The 17,409-nt window shown below is 39.7% G+C and overlaps 1 protein-coding gene across 8 annotated transcripts in view; it reads left to right on the top strand.

Annotated features, from left to right (window-relative positions):
* The first annotated feature begins 11,817 nt into the window (after positions 1-11,817).
* Positions 11,818-17,409, top strand: part of BTBD3 (BTB domain containing 3) — a 35,662-nt gene continuing 30,070 nt past the window's right edge. For 3 of the 8 annotated variants that reach the window (XM_065522759.1, XM_045362499.2, XM_065522755.1), the window contains exon 1: positions 11,818-11,955. The gene's annotated coding sequence lies outside the window, so the exon portion shown is untranslated. Of the gene's footprint in view, positions 12,194-12,401; positions 12,475-13,474; positions 13,565-17,409 lie in introns of those variants that run through there. The other 5 variants (XM_074004770.1, XM_015457780.3, XM_015457783.4 and 2 more) reach the window with 4 other exon arrangements.

Below are 17,409 nucleotides of genomic sequence, written 5' to 3'. Positions count from 1 at the left end.
ATAAATGTTTAACCTACAGGCTGGTGATGTCAGAATATTTGGGTTTCAATTATTAAAATTAAAATTGAAACAAAATATCACCATGATGTGTTACCATATCTAAGAGAATGGCTGTGATGAAAAAGGACAGATAATACCAAGTGATGACAGGGATAAAATGCAACAGAAAGTCTCACAGAATGTTGGTAGGAGTGTAAATTTGTACAAACACTGTTGCCCAGTACCCACTAATGCAGAATCTATGCTTATTCTCTGACCCAGCACTTCTGCTCTTAGATATAAACTCAATAGAAATATGTACCTATGTTCACCAGAAGATGTATAGAAAAAAAGTTCATGGCACTTCTTCTTGCCATAGGCAAAAACTGAAGACAACACAAATGGCCATCAGATGATCAAATGAATAAATAAATTCTGAAATGGTCACACAGGAAATAGTATAGAACAATGAGAATCAACAATTTGCAGCAACATTCAATAATCTGAATGAAGCCCACAAACTTAATATTGACCAAGAAGAGAACATCAGAGGGCATGCGATATAATTCCATTTATATAAAATTCAAAAACAGGCAAAATGAAACAGAGCTGTCAGAAGTGAAGATAATTGGTTATCTTGAGAGAAATAGGCAGTGGTATCTAAAAGCGGAATGAGGGGTTTTGGAGAGGATGGCTATGCTCTGGTTCTTGATCTGGGTGCTGGTTACGTGGGTGTTTTTAGGTTATGAAAATTCGTAGAGTTGCACGCTTTTGATTTGTACACTATTCTGTATGTATATTATACTGGAATTAAACATCAAGTGAAAGTAATATGATGTGATAAAAATGTGGTTGTCTTACAAAGAGTTGACACTCTGTGTCTTCATTGCTGAACTAGTAAATTACGATCTCTGAGTTTTAGCTTTCTTGTTTTAAAAATGGGGATAATGCTATCTGTTCTGTTTATTCATGTGGTTGATTTAAAAATCAAGTGAGTTAATGGACATTTAAATAAAAGAAGCTTTGTAAATGGTATAAATGTATACACATGGAAGTTATCCTTATTGGAACAAAAGCAAAAGAGGGTTGTCATTTTAATGTTTAAATGATTTTGCACTGTTAAGGAATACCTCCCTTTGGCAAATGATAGTAATTGTACGTGTTTTGGATCAAGTTTTAAAAAGCAGGTTTGTCAATTATATAATAGTCTTTAATGCACCCAGATTGTTGCTTTTGTTTCAGAAAACAGAAAATTACATGATAGCTTGTAAATGGCACACTCAATTTCACACACTGAGAATGCTTGGAAAGTGAAAGGTCCACACATAATGCAGGAACTCAAATTTAATGGCATCAAATGATACATAATTTGAGGCGTTCAACCACATTTGCAGAAATTAATCACTGAGTGTCAGCGTCTTTCCATCCTTCATGACTTGGTACATCAAAAGAAAACTGCCCTTTTTTGCCATTGCACTACTAATCAGTAATAGTTAGTTCTTTCCATTTAGCATTTCAATCCTATGTTCAGCATCTGGAAACATTTTTAAAGGTTAAACTGCTACTCCCTTATTCAATGTAGTAAAGTTTCAAAAACCATAATGAGCTTTCTTTTTGTGCCTCCCAACATGCTTAGAATCACCTTTAGAAATCAATGGAAACTTTGCATGTTAGAGTAAAAACTGAAAGTAAAGATTAGGAGAGAAAACTAGAATGCATGACCTGCAGTTTCTTCCTCTTCCACTGATGTTTCTTTAGATCAGGGTTTTCCAACAGCATCACAATGGAACTTTGAGGATGGCTATGGTTATGTGCATTGTCCTGTGCCTTGTAGAATGTTTAGCAGCATTCCTGGCCTCTAAGCACCTGATGCCAGTAGCACCTCTCCCCCAACTGTAGCAAGCAAAACCAAATATTTCCAGCTATTGCCAAATATCCCTGGGGCAGGGCAGGTGTTGGATAGTGTGTAAAATCTCCTCCAATTGAGAATCACTGTTCTAGATGAATATCTGCTAGGACCTTTGTCTTCAGATCTGCTTCCTCACATCTACGCCTTCATGCAATTTCTTCCAGACTTTCTGGAAATCATCTGCATCTAAGGTGCCTTGATCAGAGAGTATACACGTAGCCTGATGGTTTCGCAAACCCTGTATTTTTGCCTTGTTCACTGGGCGCAGTGGGTCACTGTCTACTATCTCCACCTTCAGAGCATACTTCTGTTGAAGGTATTAAAATTTGAGAGGATCAGAGAGGGCAGTAAAGACAATATAGGAAAGAAGGCAATCCTTTAAGAGAATAAGGTAATATTCAGGTGTGCCTGGGAAAGACCTTCATGATGCTATGCTGTGTGTCTCTGCGTACCTGGTGCATACTGGTGTAAGAGTCTCTTACACATTCAGGTGCAAGAGGGATGACTTCCGATTACCAGCAAATAAGATTCTTTGCCTTTTCTTTTCTTATTTTTTTTTTCCGGCCATAGAACCATGTTCAGCTCATGAGCAGGGGCTGAATGTAGGTGCCAGGAAACTAGTTTTCTGAGAACAACCCACAGTCTTCGATAGATGGAAACTGGCAGATAATGATTTCAGTTCTTTTGTCCCTTGATGAATGGGAGTTAGTAAATAATGATTCCAGCTCCCTCCACCCTTCATCAGGATCATCAGGATATCCCAGCCAATTCCCCCAGGCAGGATTGAGCTCCAGCTGACCACAGTAACATGGTTGCCTCCTCTTGTTTGTTTCACTTCCCTACTTCACTACAGTTTCCTCTGATCATTGCAGAATAAATTACTTTCCCTTGAATCCTGTTTAGGAGGTTGGTTCTGAGGAAAACTAAAGCAAGAGCATGTGGTGGGATATGGATTTGTGCTGTTACATTTGCCTCCTGTATGCTCCAAGACTGTGAAGCTCATCTTGAGAAAATCCAAATCCATGGGGCTTCTCCTGGTCCAAGTATTATTTGATCAGAAAGAATACTTTCTCCAGTTATACACAGAGAATTTAGTCTTTTCTTCCTTGCTAGGATTTGCATAACAATACATATTTTCAAAGGGTAAACAATATAACATAACTAGGTGATGTTTTCTTAGTCTATTTTGTCATTTACTCAGATAGGCATAAAATGTTGCATGGTAATTCAAAGCTCTTTAAATCTTATAAGGTTATATTCTAGGAACAAATAATTTACGATGACTGTATAATGGGGAAAAGTAATTCTATAGGATTCTGAAACACCACAGACACAAAATAAGTCATCCTAGAGGAGAAAATGTACTTGTTTTACTTTTTAAACATAGTTTAGTCATATTTCCAGTTGATAAAATGCAATGCTTTTTACTCTAACGTCCAAGTTTGAGAATCTCTCCATATACAACTCTTTAGCATGTTTGCATCAAAATTCAACCAGAAATGATTTTACATGATGAATTGAGCTGATTGTGAAAGACTGCAGTTGAAAATGTACATGCAAATTACAAACGTTGACTGGACAATGAGTGGCAGGAAGGGAACATTTATCAATACTGTATGCCTATGAGGTCTTATTTATCTAATCTTTTTGAAATTAGGTTGTCTTTAAACATTTTTGGAATTCAAGACAAAGCATAAAGTCTTTTAAACACATTGCATCTGTTTACTGACTGCTTACTTGAGCAAAGATTACAGTCATTTTTATTATTTATTCATATACTCAAGTTTAAACAGGCATTTTAAAAGTATAAAAAAGACTGACTCACAAAAAAAGAAATAGTTCCAAACAACAGGATACTAATAAAACTTGAAGGGAAGACATTTAGTTTGAAAAAAAAAAAGATATTCAACACTGCAATAACTAAGATAATGTTTCAGAATGAGAGCAACTGGAATGGACAGAATAAAACATGGTAGGGCTAATTGCATAAAGCACTATGCATAGCAGAGTGAATATGCTAATACCGGTATCCATTCCCTTTGGTAGTGTACTCCCACATTGACTCTGGGCTTGTCCTTGGGAATTGCTTTGGCCATTGAGACAGTGGAAACCTGATGCAATCAGACTTGAACGTGTACTTCCTGCTCCACATAGTCTCTCATGCTCCAGCAGGCTAGCCTGGTTTTGTTCTCAGAGCAGTGGCAGCCTTCCAACAGAGACCACATGGAGCAGTACTGAGTTGTTTCATTTGAGGCTGTCCTAGACCAACTAGCCTCCAGGTATCCACCAGCTAAATGTCAATGCTTGAGAGAGCCTAGGAGAGATTACTGGAGACTGACCCAGAAACAAAACTTTCCAGCAGACCCACAGACTTAATGGAAGTAATGAAGATGATTTTAAAGTCACTAAGTCTTGAAGTACTCAGCAATATTAAGTATACCTACTAGGTACAGATAATGAATAATCACTGGAGTAGAAAATAAGATGGGAAATATTTGTTAAGCAGGTGGATTAGCCTTCATACTTATCATTCAGGGTATTGGACGCAAGAGTTAACACACCAAATAAATATAGCCATGATGAAAAGTTTTCCTGACCCACTGTCAGAGACACTTTCTCTATTAGGAGGTTTGCTAAACAATTACAAAGTTAAAAAATCTTTGGGACCAACTTGGGTTCCAGAATTGATACAAAAATTATTTTAAAATAAAGATATTTGTGATTCAACAGATACAGAAAGAAGGTTTCCCAGGGCTTCCCTTATCTCAGTAAAAACAAAAGTTCTGGGAATGAGGCTGCTATAAATCCCCTCTCTGAGGGAGTTTTATGGCTATGAAGAAAAAAATGGAGAAGACCATTTGGATCTGCATAAACAAACAGCGTCACAAACTTTTATCTCCCATTGGTTTTCCTAGAAACCCATTTGTTTTTCCCATAGAAGTCTTTTCTCCACACACCATAAAATTATGTATATAAACCCTCATCTTTAGCTATTTATAGAGCCACAGCTTTCGTGCATTCCCACATGCATATGGATACACTTTGTTTATTTTCCTGCAAATATGTCAGTTTCAATTTAGTTCACATGTCCCCAAACACTGAACTTAAGAGGGTAGATGCAGTTTTTCCTCCTCAATAGAACACACCCAGAAGTCCCATTACTCAACAGTTCAAGTGCTGAGACTAAATTCTCACCTGGAGGCTAGGCATGATGTGGCTCAGGCCTCTAATCCTAGCACTTTGGGAGGCTAATGGATCCCTTGAGCTCAGGAGTTTGAGACCAGCTTGTGCAACCCTGGTGAGAGCCATGAGGAAACCCTGTCTCTAACAAAAAATTAAAAAATTAGCTGGGAGTGGTGGCCTGCACCTGTGGTCCCAGATACTTGGGAGGTTGAGGGCCAGGTGGAGGTCTCAATAAGCTGAGATCGTGCCACTGCACTCCAGCCTGGGTGACAGAGTGAGACCCTGTCCCAAAAAAGAAAAAAAAAAAGGAAAAAATCCTTACTTGGAATCATTCATGTTACATTTGAACCCATGGCCAAATTAAAGTGTTGACATTTTATTAGCAATTATTAATTTTATTAAAATATACCAGTGATGTACATATACCATGTATGCTATTTCAGCACCAGTATGTTTCAACATGATTTTTAGATAATGTTGGTTTTAAATAAAGAAAATGTAAGAATAATTGCCACGGATTTCATACTTGCCACGGATTTCATACTTGCCACAGATTTCATAATATCAAAGTTCTGATCATGCTTTTCTAAATATGTAAATAAGTGAGACTAGCAATTCTTAAACGTTGCTACATATTAGAATCACCTAAATACCTTTAAAAAGACTCTCAATGCCCCAGTAGCACCCCAGAACAAATATGCTGGAATTATGGAACTGTGATATAGATATCAAAAATGTTTCCCTTGAACCTGGGAGGCAGAGGTTGCAGTGAGCCGAGGTCATGCCATTGCACTCCAGCCTGGGGAACAAGAGCCAAACTGCATCTCAAAAAAAAAAAAAAAAAAACTTCAAGTTTGTCAGGTAATTCCAATGTGCAATCAAGTTTGAGAATCAACAACTTAGTCCTAGATCTGTGCTTTCCAATACAATAGCCCTGAGTCACATGTGGCTAACTTTAAAACAGTTTTTTCCAATTCTGTGAAGAAAGTCATTGGTAGCTTAATGGGGATGGCATTGAATCTATAAATTACCTTGGGCCGTATGGCCATTTTCACTATATTGATTCTTCCTATCCATGAGCATGGTATGTTCTTCCATTTGTTTGTGTCCTCTTTTATTTCACTGAGCAGTGGTTTGTAGTTCTCCTTGAAGAGGTCCTTCACATCCCTAGTAAGTTGGATTCCTAGGTATTTTATTCTCTTTGAAGCAATTGTGAATGGGAGTTCATTCATCATTTGGCTCTGTGTTTATCTGTTATTGGTGTATAGGAATGCTCGTGATTTTTGCACATTGATTTTGTATCCTGAGACTTTGCTGAAGTTGCTTATCAGCTTAGGGAGATTTTGGGCTGAGACGATGGGGTTTTCTAAATAGACAATCATGTCATCTGTAAACAGGGACAATTTGACTTCTTCTTTTCCTAATTGAATACCCTTTATTTGTTTCTCTTGCCTGATTGCCCTAGCCAGAACTTCCAACACTATGTTGAATAGGAGTGGTGAGAGAGGGCATCCCTGTCTTGCGCCAGATTTCAAAGGGAACGCTTCCAGTTTTTGCCCATTCAGTATGATATTGGCTGTGGGTTTGTCATAAATAGCTCTTATTTTTTTGAGATACGTTCCATCAATGCCGAATTTATTGAAAGTTTTTAGCAGAAGGGTTGTTGAATTTTGTCAAAGGCCTTTTCTGCATCTATTGAGGTAATCATGTGATTTTTGTTGTTGGTTCTGTTTATATGCTGGATTATGTTTATCGATTTGCATATGTTGAACCAGTCTTGCTGAATAAAATCTTAAAGGAATAAGGGAGATAGAACTTCTAAACAATAATCAATATTGTTCCTGCTAGCCATTTTATTAAATTCGGATTTTTTCATGGTCAAATATTTTTCCACAGATGCTCCTCAACTTACAATGGAGTAACAGCCCAAGAAACCCATCATAAGTTGAAAGCATAGTAATTGGAAAATGCATTTGATGTACCTAACCTACAAACATCGTAGCTTAGCTTAGCCTATCTTAAATGTGGTTGGAACACTTAGCTTAGGGTTGGGCAAAGTCATCTAACACAAATACTGTTTTATAATAAAGTGTTCAATATATCATGTAATTTGCAGACTGTAGTACACTGTAGAGTATCAGCTGTTACCCTTGTGATCAAGTAGCTGGCTGGGAGCTGTGGCTGACTTCTCAGCATAGTGAGAGAGTGTCGAACCAAATATTGCTAGCCTGGGAACATGCTGTAATTCAAATTACAGTTTCTACTGAACTCACACCACCATAAAGTCGAAAAGTTGTAAATCTAATCATTAAAAGTTGGGGACCATTTGCTCTAAGAAACCCCTACATTACTATTCTCTTTATTGAGTGGACAACAGTCTACCTGCGATACTGATGTGGTTGAATTTTTTTGAACAGCATCAATAAAAAGAAAGACCATGAAAGGGAGAATGCTGCATATGAATAATGTATGGCTAATTCTGTTTTCAGTCTAATTTTAAACCATTTAGAGCTAGCATACACACACACACACACACATATATATACACATATATATTTATATTTATATATAAAACTCTGGCCCAGGATATATTTTAACTTATTTCACATCTCCTAGTATCATGCTATTATTCATCAGGTATGGAGACAAAAGTGACTCCATCTTGGATGCTAATCTACAGTGTTAAATTCTGATCAGCCCCAGTCCCGTGAACACCACCTGATTGCTACTTTATTTACTGTCCCTAGTGTAAGAAACTCTACTCCTGCTTTTAGAGTAAAGCAACCTTGATGTTATCACACAAATTAGAGATTGTGACACACATAGCATTCCTTCTTGTTTTGGAGAGCTGCCTTTCATTGTCTTGCTGGAATATGTATACCTTTTCCCTATAGTAGATAAACCTTGGGTCTGGGGAGTAACAGGTGCAGAGATCTACTTGTCTTGTGGCTACCCAAGGCCATGCTTCTGTCTCTAAGTCCCCTAATAAATTCATCAACACCAACAAACTAAATTTGTCTGCCTTCTCTTTGGCTTCTTGGCTCCTTTAGCATTTGGGGGTCACTTTGCTTATATGACTCTTTCATGGAACATCAGATGAGAATTATCATCCATGGCTTGAGACCATTTCTTTCAATTTCTAAAACATTTTATTTTGTAGTACAGGGCTTCCTTTAGTTCCAGATACATTTATTTCCCAAGTCACTGTGACAAAACTTGTAAAATTAATATATTCACAAATTCTCATAATAAAATACCTTTCTCATTATTTAAAATATACTAAAATGTGTATTTTCCCCAAATCATTTGTTTTTGTCACTCCTGGAGTTTGTTTGTACTTATGCATGGTGGAGTATTTCGTTGTCAGCCAAAAGGAAAAAGGAGTCACCTTGTGACAATGCTGGTTATAGGACAAACATGATTGTCATCTTTGTCCCCCTGGTTAATGGTTTCCAACTCAATCATTCATCACCCTTTCATAAATCTAAGCCCCGCCTTTTGTTATTTTCATGTTAGTTTTTATGTATTTTGCTCATAAATCTTCATTAAGTCAGAAAAATTACCTGTATTTTTTGTTTTTCACTCTAAAGTTAAATCTGCCTTAAATGAAACAGCCAAGACAAATAATGAGGAAGAAAAGGATAAACTGTTACATTTGAATGGATTGTGCTTCTCCTGCTTCACCCTCTGAATGTGAACTCAGAAGTAAAAGAGTCAGTGGAATGAGAATGTTGACTTGATATTTACCAACTTTGCTCAAAACATATTTACACGATGCTCATGCATTTCATTGGCTTTCACCATAAGAAAATATGCAAAGCTGGGAACCACTGTGGAGACATGATTAGGAAAGTGAGCCCTCAGCATTAAACTACCTGAGCAAGGTACAATTGGCCCAACCATTTATGTTCCCCTGAAGGCACTTGTCACATTCTGCCTTAAATTATAGTTACAGTTATGCATTTTTCTATGCTATTTGATAAATTCTCTGAGGGCAGGATGCTGCCTAGTACATAAAAACTGGTAATATTTGTAGAATAAATGGAATATTTTAAGCACTTTTGCATGCTCCCCAGAACAATCAGCTCATCCAGAAGCCTATTCACCAAACACATTGATTGAGTGCTCTAGCATGCACCTACTCTGTGACATTGGAATTATTTCAAAAGTAAACTCCTTCCAGGTTTCTCCTTCCTAGTAGCAAGCAGAGTGAATTCAAGTGGAACTCAAATTGGAGTAAACTGTTTAGATATGACTTCATATCGCTGCTTTGCATGTTTGGTGTTGGAGAGTACAGCTAGAGTCTATCTTTAGTTAATGGTTCTTAAGGAATTTATGCAAGTAATTGTAATATTTATCACATTTTTAGTGTGTCAGAGCTAGGGACACCAAAATTTTCTTTTACCTCTTAAATCTGTTTTTTACATATTTATTACCCAGTGAACTGAGAAAAGGCTTTCAAAGTGCTAATATCTATCCTATCTCTTTGTTTTTTCCCTTCAGTGTTCATTCACAAGTAATAGTAGCTGTCATTTACTCAGGTTCTGCTATGAACTGGGTGCTTCACGCACTTGTGTTTCATTTTTTACAGCCTCACAAATTAAAGATTATAATGCTTGTTTTTCAGATGAGAATTAATTTACATAATTTTCACAACCTTTCAAGGTGTATTAGCCAGAGTTCTCCAGAGAAACAGAGGCAACAGGATGGATATGTATCTGTGTATCTATTTTAAATATATGTCAATTTAAAAAATTCACCAAATTGAGTTTCAAAAATCTGATTGGCTTTTATTAGCAATTCATGAACTGGGCAGCATCCAGTCTACAAACTAGAAAGAAACTGATGGGCTAAACAGAGTGGGTGAGTTTTATCAGCAGAAAAAAGAAGAGGAAAGCAGAAAAAAAGAGCAAATAGATGGTTGGTCATTTCAAGGTTACTTTTCTTCTACAGATGTAAGCAACATCTTGTTGGCCTAATTGGATTTCACTGTTATCTCTCTTCTGATTTCTCACAAGGTCAGATCTTGCAAAGAAATAACGCAAGTTTTGGTTTGGTTATGTGACACTAGTATGAGTGACTCCATTTTGGACCTGCTGTCTGTTTTTTTGTTTCGTTTTGTTTTGTTTTTGCAGTTTAAGAGTGAGAAAAAGAGAAGGAGAAAGGTATTGGCTTGTATGATTGTGGCTTATTTTAAGGTATTGGCTTACATGATTGTGGAGGCTTGGCAACCCCAAAATCTGCAGAGTAGGTAGGCGGGCTGCAGGCTCAGGCAAAAGGTGCAAGTCAATGGCTGTTTGCTGCCAGTCTTCCTTCTTGCTTAGGGGAAGTCAGCATTTTTCTACTAAGGTCTTCAGCTGATTGGATGAAAATCATACACATTATTAAGAGTAATCAGCTTTACTCAAAGTCTACTGATTTCATTGTAAATCTCATCTAAAAAATACCTTCACTGAAACATCTAGACTGTTTGTCCAAATATCTGGATACCATGATCTAGCCAAGTTGACACATAAAACTTACCATTATACAAGGTAAATATCATGATCTCGTGTTACAGATGAACACAGGAAGGCTCACAGATAATAACTAATTTGGACAATATAGTTTATTATGAGGTATTTGGACTTTATCAAAGGGGTTTTTGTTTTCCAAAGCCTAGGTGTCTTTCACTATATCTGTTGTCTCTCAAATTAATGATTTTCCAACTGAGCAGAAATATGTTCTCCCAGGGCCAAACTCATGCTAAAAGAAGCATCTACTGGTCCTAACAGTATTGTATAGGTCTAATTTATCCACTGATACACATTTTGCCAAGGATGATGATCTAATCTAATGAAGTAGGCGCCTGTCATGATAAACATCTCAGCAGTGACATAAGTAAGGGCATCATTCTGTCCTTCACAGTCTCTGGAAACTTTTCGACCCTTTCCATGCCTGATACCAACCCTTGAACTTAGGACTCTACTACTCCTTACCTAGAACATACACTACAGCATTTCATATCTCTAGCCTTCACTTTATATTCCTAAATTTTGCATTTAATCAAGCCACCACCAGGCTCCCCTTCTCCCCTTCTTCTGTGCCTCTCAATTATCCACGGAATAAGGGTGAAGTCGTGCTAAGCATTAAAGATTATTTCCAGATGAGCTGAAACTACCTTTCCGGCCGCCGTTTTCATCTTTCACTAAGAACAATACACTCAGATTAAACTTGTCCCCGACAGGGTGCATGGATTCATATGCTGTTTAAGTTTTCATGATTAACCCAACCAGCAGCTACTCTCCTTCCCCAGATCACTGAAGAGTGTAGTCGTTAGGTATTACGAGACCTCTATTTATGCACCCTCCTTATCTGTTAGAGAGAGGGCTGGCATCAGCGCCTGAAAAGGAGCCCCAAAGCCAAATGTATTCGGCCCCCTATTACCGGAGGATGCGCTGTATCCCGCACATCCGCTCTGCCAATGCAAGTGTTCAATAAATGCTTAATATATTCATTGATGAATGCCCCAGAGAGAAAAAATGCAGTTTGTGGGACAAGGACGAAGTCGCCTCTCAGAGATGGGGGAGTGCTGGCTCTCCTCCACCCTCCCCGCCTCCTCCAGGCCAGGGTTCCCGCCCACCCCTCACTCCTACTTTAGGAAAGGGCAGACATTGCGCATGCCCCGTATCCAGGGCCGCCTCCGGGAGCACCGCCCATGTTGCCCCGCTCCCTCCCGGTGCTCGGGCACGCGCGCTCGCTCCCGCAGAGCGTGCCCTGCGTGCGGGTGCCCGCCAAGCCCGCCGGGCGCTGGATCTCCGAGTGCCCCGGCCGGGGCCTGAGGAGCGGGCACAGGGCAAGGCGGCGGACGGCTGCGTCGCCCGAGGCGAGGAGGAGCGCGGGCGGTGAGTGAGGGCGCCGCGGGCGAGCGGGCCGGCGCCTCCGCGCGTGCGCGGCGCGGGACCGCCCGGGCAGGGGCGCGCGCCCGGCGGCCGGCCGGAGGGGCCAAGCGAAGCGAGGAGAAGCTGGGCCGGGGGGCGCAGGTCGGCCTCGGACCCAGGGGTCCGGTGGATCCCATATCCGCCCCCCGGGCTCCAGAGTCGCTCGCCGCGTGGGTTGGCTTCCCGAGGGGTTCCCAGTGGGGTGCGTCGGGCCCGTGCGGTGGTCCTGGTGCCCGGGGCGGAGGGGCAGGGCCGCCTCAGCCGAGGGACCCCGGGAGGGGCGCATGAGCCCTCCTGGCAGTGCGGACGCCCGCGGGGTGCGCGACCCCGGAGGTGGCGGAGGTCCAAGCAGGGGGCGCGGTCGGGAAGCCTTGGCGCCTAGCAGGTGGCGGGGGCCGCGCCCCTCTCCCGGGGAGGCGCGCGGTGGGAAGCGGAGCAAACTTCCCCTAAGTAACTTTCCTGAGGCGCTGCCGGCGGGGCGCGGTGAGCAGGGTCCGGGGGGGACTCCGGGGACCGACGCTCCGGGTTTGCGCGGCCTCAGGCGCCGCGGCAACCCAGCGAGTGGCGGCGGGCGATGGCGGGGGCGGCTTCCTCCTGAGGCTGGAACTCGTCCTCCGAGTTCTGAGTGGCATTCGTGGCCCGTTTGCTCTTAAAATAGACGTATAAGTTTGGTGTTCGGGAAGAAGGATGTTTGCTCTCTTGGGAAGAGAAGGCTTCTACCTCCTGGCGTTTTCAAAGAAAGTATTGTTCCGGCCTGCTGGGGATCCCTATTTATCAAGCAGCCCATTGTCCTGTGTGTGCCTGCTGAAAGCGAGCTAATTCTATTATTAGGCCTCAAAAGACCAAGGGAGATCACGGTGCTTTTTCTTTTTTAAACATTCCCCGCCACCTCGCCAAATCCTGTAATACGGCTTCCCCAAACTTGGCTGCACAGAGGAGTCGCTGGAGAGTTTTAAAACTCTTCATGCCTAATCGCACACCAGACCAATTAACACAGTGTGTTTTTTAAAGATCCCCAGGTGATCGCGCAGCCGAGTTTGGAAATACTGGTTTAATGTAAGAAAGTCAAGAGTTTAGTTTCACATAGTAAGTAGCATGCGGTTTGTAATTGGTGAGATGAAACTCAAATTCATTTTCCTAGACAGGAACTCACAAAGGGGGGTTTGTTTCCCACCAGGGAGGGCGGGAAGTGTCTCTAATGGTTCAAACTTTATGAACTATAATGTGACTCTAGCACTCAAAACAATTGTTCTAAGTGCTGTTTTGAATTTCTGTTGGGGTTACTAAGCCCGCTTTCACTGACCCCATGCCCAGCCAAAGGCTTTCCCCTTCTTTTAACCCTACCTCAGTCCTCCACTCAACCCTCCGCCAGATCCCCTCTTTTAACTTTAACCTCGGGGAGGATCTTCTTCCCCTGTAGGTTACTGGCTTTACAGGGTTACTGCGGGTTCCCATAGCAACGAGTCCTCCAGGGGAAGTGGGCGGGTCCTCTTACCCTTGGGTTTCTGAATAGGACTCTTCCTTTTCAGAAGATTTTTGAATCACCCTTTTTCATTTCTTGGCCTCAGCGCAGGTAAGGGTGAGCTTATACAGTTCCAAGATTTTCTTTCTAAGATACTTACAGATTAGTTATTAATGCCGTTGTATGGGATGGTAACTACTAGCAGCTATGTTCTTTCTTGATTTTTCATTCTTTTCCAATCCTTGCATTGATAACTTGTTTAACGGGCTTCCAAAATGAAGTGGAAACAATGTTTTCTTTTCTTCTTCTTTTTTTTTTTTTTAGCACGTTTTCTTGGAGGTGCACATGCCTAAGAATTGTATGCACTATTTCTCTAAAGTCCTAAGTTACACCTTATATTTAAAAATTAAAGTGAAATATAACTCCACATCTGTGCGGAAAACTTTTGATAATCTGTGGCAAAAATGCTATTAGCTTTTAAATTGTTTTGTTCCTAGAAAGTACTCTGCCTGATAATCTGTGGCAAAAATGTTATTATTAGCTTTTAAATTGTGTTCCTAGAAAGTACTCTGCCAACATTCTTTACAAAATATTAAAACTGCTTGTAATATTATACTTTAACAAAGGAAAGGCACAATTAGGCTACACATTCTCCTACTTACCTGCTGAAACACATGCATCCAAAGATCAATTGGAAAAAATGTTCATTTTTTTTTTAACGCTCAAAATAGGTCTTCTATAGACATCTAATTCCCTTTTGCCTTGCAAGGAACTGTTAAAACTCTTCTGAATAAAATAGTACAGAAATGGGTCATTTACACATTTGTTTTTAATTATTTTTTAAAAAAATCTTTTAAACTTTGCTCTGTAAGTTACCAGAATTTAGTTAATTCCAAAATGCCTTTAGGATTCCAATGATTTTTGAGTTTGTGTTGGGAGTTGAAATGGTTTTCTCTTACTAAAATCTATTTTATGTGCTGTTTAAATTTCTGTTAACTGGGCTATCAAGCAAATTCTGTAAGGTGAATTTTTCCCGTTTACTATGAGAAAGGAATAATGGTGGAAACCCCTCTCATGTGATGGACCTTGTAGTTCCAGCAGTGATGCTGGGCTGCTAAAATAGTGATCTCTCACCTAATCTTCCCTTCTTTCATCACACATTTAAAAATTACGTTTAAGCCTTTTCAATTTAGTATCTCTTTCAACGTAGTTGTCCAGTCTCAAATTCCTTGAAGGTGTGCATTAATGTACACTTATCGACATGTCCTTTGTTTATTCAAATTAAGCAAATACAGTTGAGAATTTCTGTTGTTGCTTTGTTTCCCTTAAAAAAATTAAATAAAAAAGTATTTCCTGTTGGGAGACATTTTGGGAATCACTGAAAAAAATAAAGTAAAAATCACCATCACATCATCCAGAAACAAACAACTGGTAATTAGATGATGTGCTTCCATTTTACCCTTTTTGTTTGTCTGCACAGACATACTTCTAAACAAAATTGGCTTTTAATTTTATCTGTAGTTTTAAATATTCCTCTCTTATTTAGTATGAAGTAAATATTAGAGATGTTTCCTTTTTGCATAAACCCTTTGAAAGTAAGGTTTTTAATGATGAGTACATGCAAGTTTATTGAACTAGTTTTCTGTTGTTTTACATATTATTTTTATTTGTAGTGGCTGAGAATACAGTATTAAACCCTCTGGTTGCAAGTCCTACCATGGCCACTTCCTAAGTAACCTTAATTACCTCTTTAATCGCATTTCCTTGGAATAAGGGTCATTGTACCTGCACCATAGAGTTTTGGTGAGATGGAATGAACTAAGTAGAGGAAGGCCAGCAGGGTTGACCAAAGGATGTAGGGTCAGTAAGTAAGAGTGGACACACAGGTGGAGCTGAGAAAAATGCCCTTGTCTGAAAGTTTAAGTATTTCAGACTTACTCAGGTTACATTTATAGCAGTAGAAATCCTGGGGCAGAGGTGAACTCTGTTATGAGTCTTGTGGCTTGTTGCCAAATTGCTTATGCTGTAACATTCCCTTACAGAGTGTATGGTCTACCTGTAGTGTGTCAACACTCCAGTGTTCATCATCTTTCCTGATTTTTCTATAAAAATATGATATTTTAATTTTTTTTTTGGTAACTATTGAAATTGATAATCTTTTTTTTTGTTGTTTTTCTTTTGTTTTTCTTTTGGGAGCTCTCTCTTCTGGTATTTTGCCTACTTTACTTTTAAGTGGTGATTTTAAAAAAATGACATACCTGTTTTATATAAAAAAGATTGCACCTTTATTGTATTTTTAGTGGGTTTTTTTTTTTTCTTCAAAGGCCATTATTTAATTCACTTTTTGGCATTTTTCAAACAATAAAATACTTTTATTTCTATATAAACAGGTCTCTACCTTGTCCTTTATGATTTTTTTCCTTGTATTTGTTCATGCTTGGAAAGCCCAGAAAGACCCTGCAAATGGCCCCAGTGAAAAATTCAGGAGAAGCAGTAAGCAGTCAAAAGTGGCTGCCGCTGGGGAGGAAGACTAAGGCAATGAGGAAGACCACTCATTTTACAATAGGGCTTTTAGACTTTAAAACTGTATGCATGTATTAAATTTAATAATCTTTATCTGAAAGGTGAGATAAATGAAGCAACATTTTGGAAATATAGTAGATCTTTTTACATTTAATTCTATAATTGTATGTGGATATGAAGCACTCCCATACCGCTGCCTCCTCCTCCTTTTCCCTAGTTAGTGAGTTATACCAGCACTGTTTGTTAATTAGTTCCTCCTTTCTTCTTTGCTTTGTGGTCTTTATTGTTTTTTAAGATCTTGACTAACTGGGGTCTGCTTCGGTTTTAGGTCTCCTCATTTGTGTGTTGATCTGTAGTCTTAATGCCACATCTTTTTAATCATAGATTTAGAATACTTAGAAATATCTGGCAGAGCAAGTCACACTGTCCTTTTAACATTACAATTATATGCACCTGTCCTTTCAGATAAGGATTATTGTATTTAATACATGCACGGCTTTAAAAGTCCAAGAGGCTTATTGTAAAATAAATGGTCTTTCATCTGCCTCTTCTTCCCCATCCCTTACTCTCCCTCCCCAGTGGCAGCCAATTTGGACTGTTCACTGTTTCTCCTGAGTTTTTCACTGGGGCCGTTTGTAGGGTCTTCTCGGGCTGATCAGAGAGTGGTCTTCCAGTAAAGTTTTGCACTGAGGAAAGAGTGTAGGTTTCACTGTTCATGGAGGAGTCTGGCTGGGGTTTCACCATTCTCTGTGTAGTCACTTTGGAGAAGGTTCACCATGCAGACTTACCTATTTACCTACTCTTCCAAGAACAAATCTCTAGTCTTCCTGGGTTCTGGGGTTGTCTGCCAATGGTCTACAGTGAGGAGGTGGGGAAGGCATCTTGGAATTTTAGAGCTTCTCATACAGCTTTTACTAATCTTATTTTAACCCGTCGCCCTTTTACCCTCAGTCTTTTGAGTAGACTGGAGTGAGTGCTTCCCGGCTTTTCTCACTGTTAGTATAGCATTCCCTCTCTCAAGTTGGCTGAGACAGTTGCCACTTGTCCATCTACTTTCTACTTTCATGATTTGTAGTTTCTATTTCAATTCTTTAAGTCCTTGGGTCTCTATGTCTTCTAGAAAGATCCCTTACTGTCACTTAAGTGGAGTTTAGGGGAAGGGTGTAATTGGATATGTGTGTTAAATTTGCCATCTTAATCTGGAAGGCTTGGAAGATGAATCCTTAGAACTAAAAAAATACCGGATCATGTTGCATTTTGTTTGGTTGGCAAGGACTGCCATCTGTAATCAGTATTTCTTTTAAGGGTCATGAAAGATTATTCAGACCTTTTATCTCTCAGCAGAGTTGTTTTCTTCATCTGAGTCCTAATGTTTCCTGTTAGAGTTCTTAGGTATCTGTTTTTGTTACTTTGTGATGGGCTTTTCAGATTGG

The sequence above is a fragment of the Macaca fascicularis genome, chromosome 10 (assembly GCF_037993035.2).
Source record: "Macaca fascicularis isolate 582-1 chromosome 10, T2T-MFA8v1.1".
Lineage (NCBI taxonomy): Eukaryota > Metazoa > Chordata > Mammalia > Primates > Cercopithecidae > Macaca > Macaca fascicularis.
The sequence above is the reverse complement of the archived record's forward strand: the minus strand, read 5'-3'. Positions and strand labels throughout refer to the sequence as shown.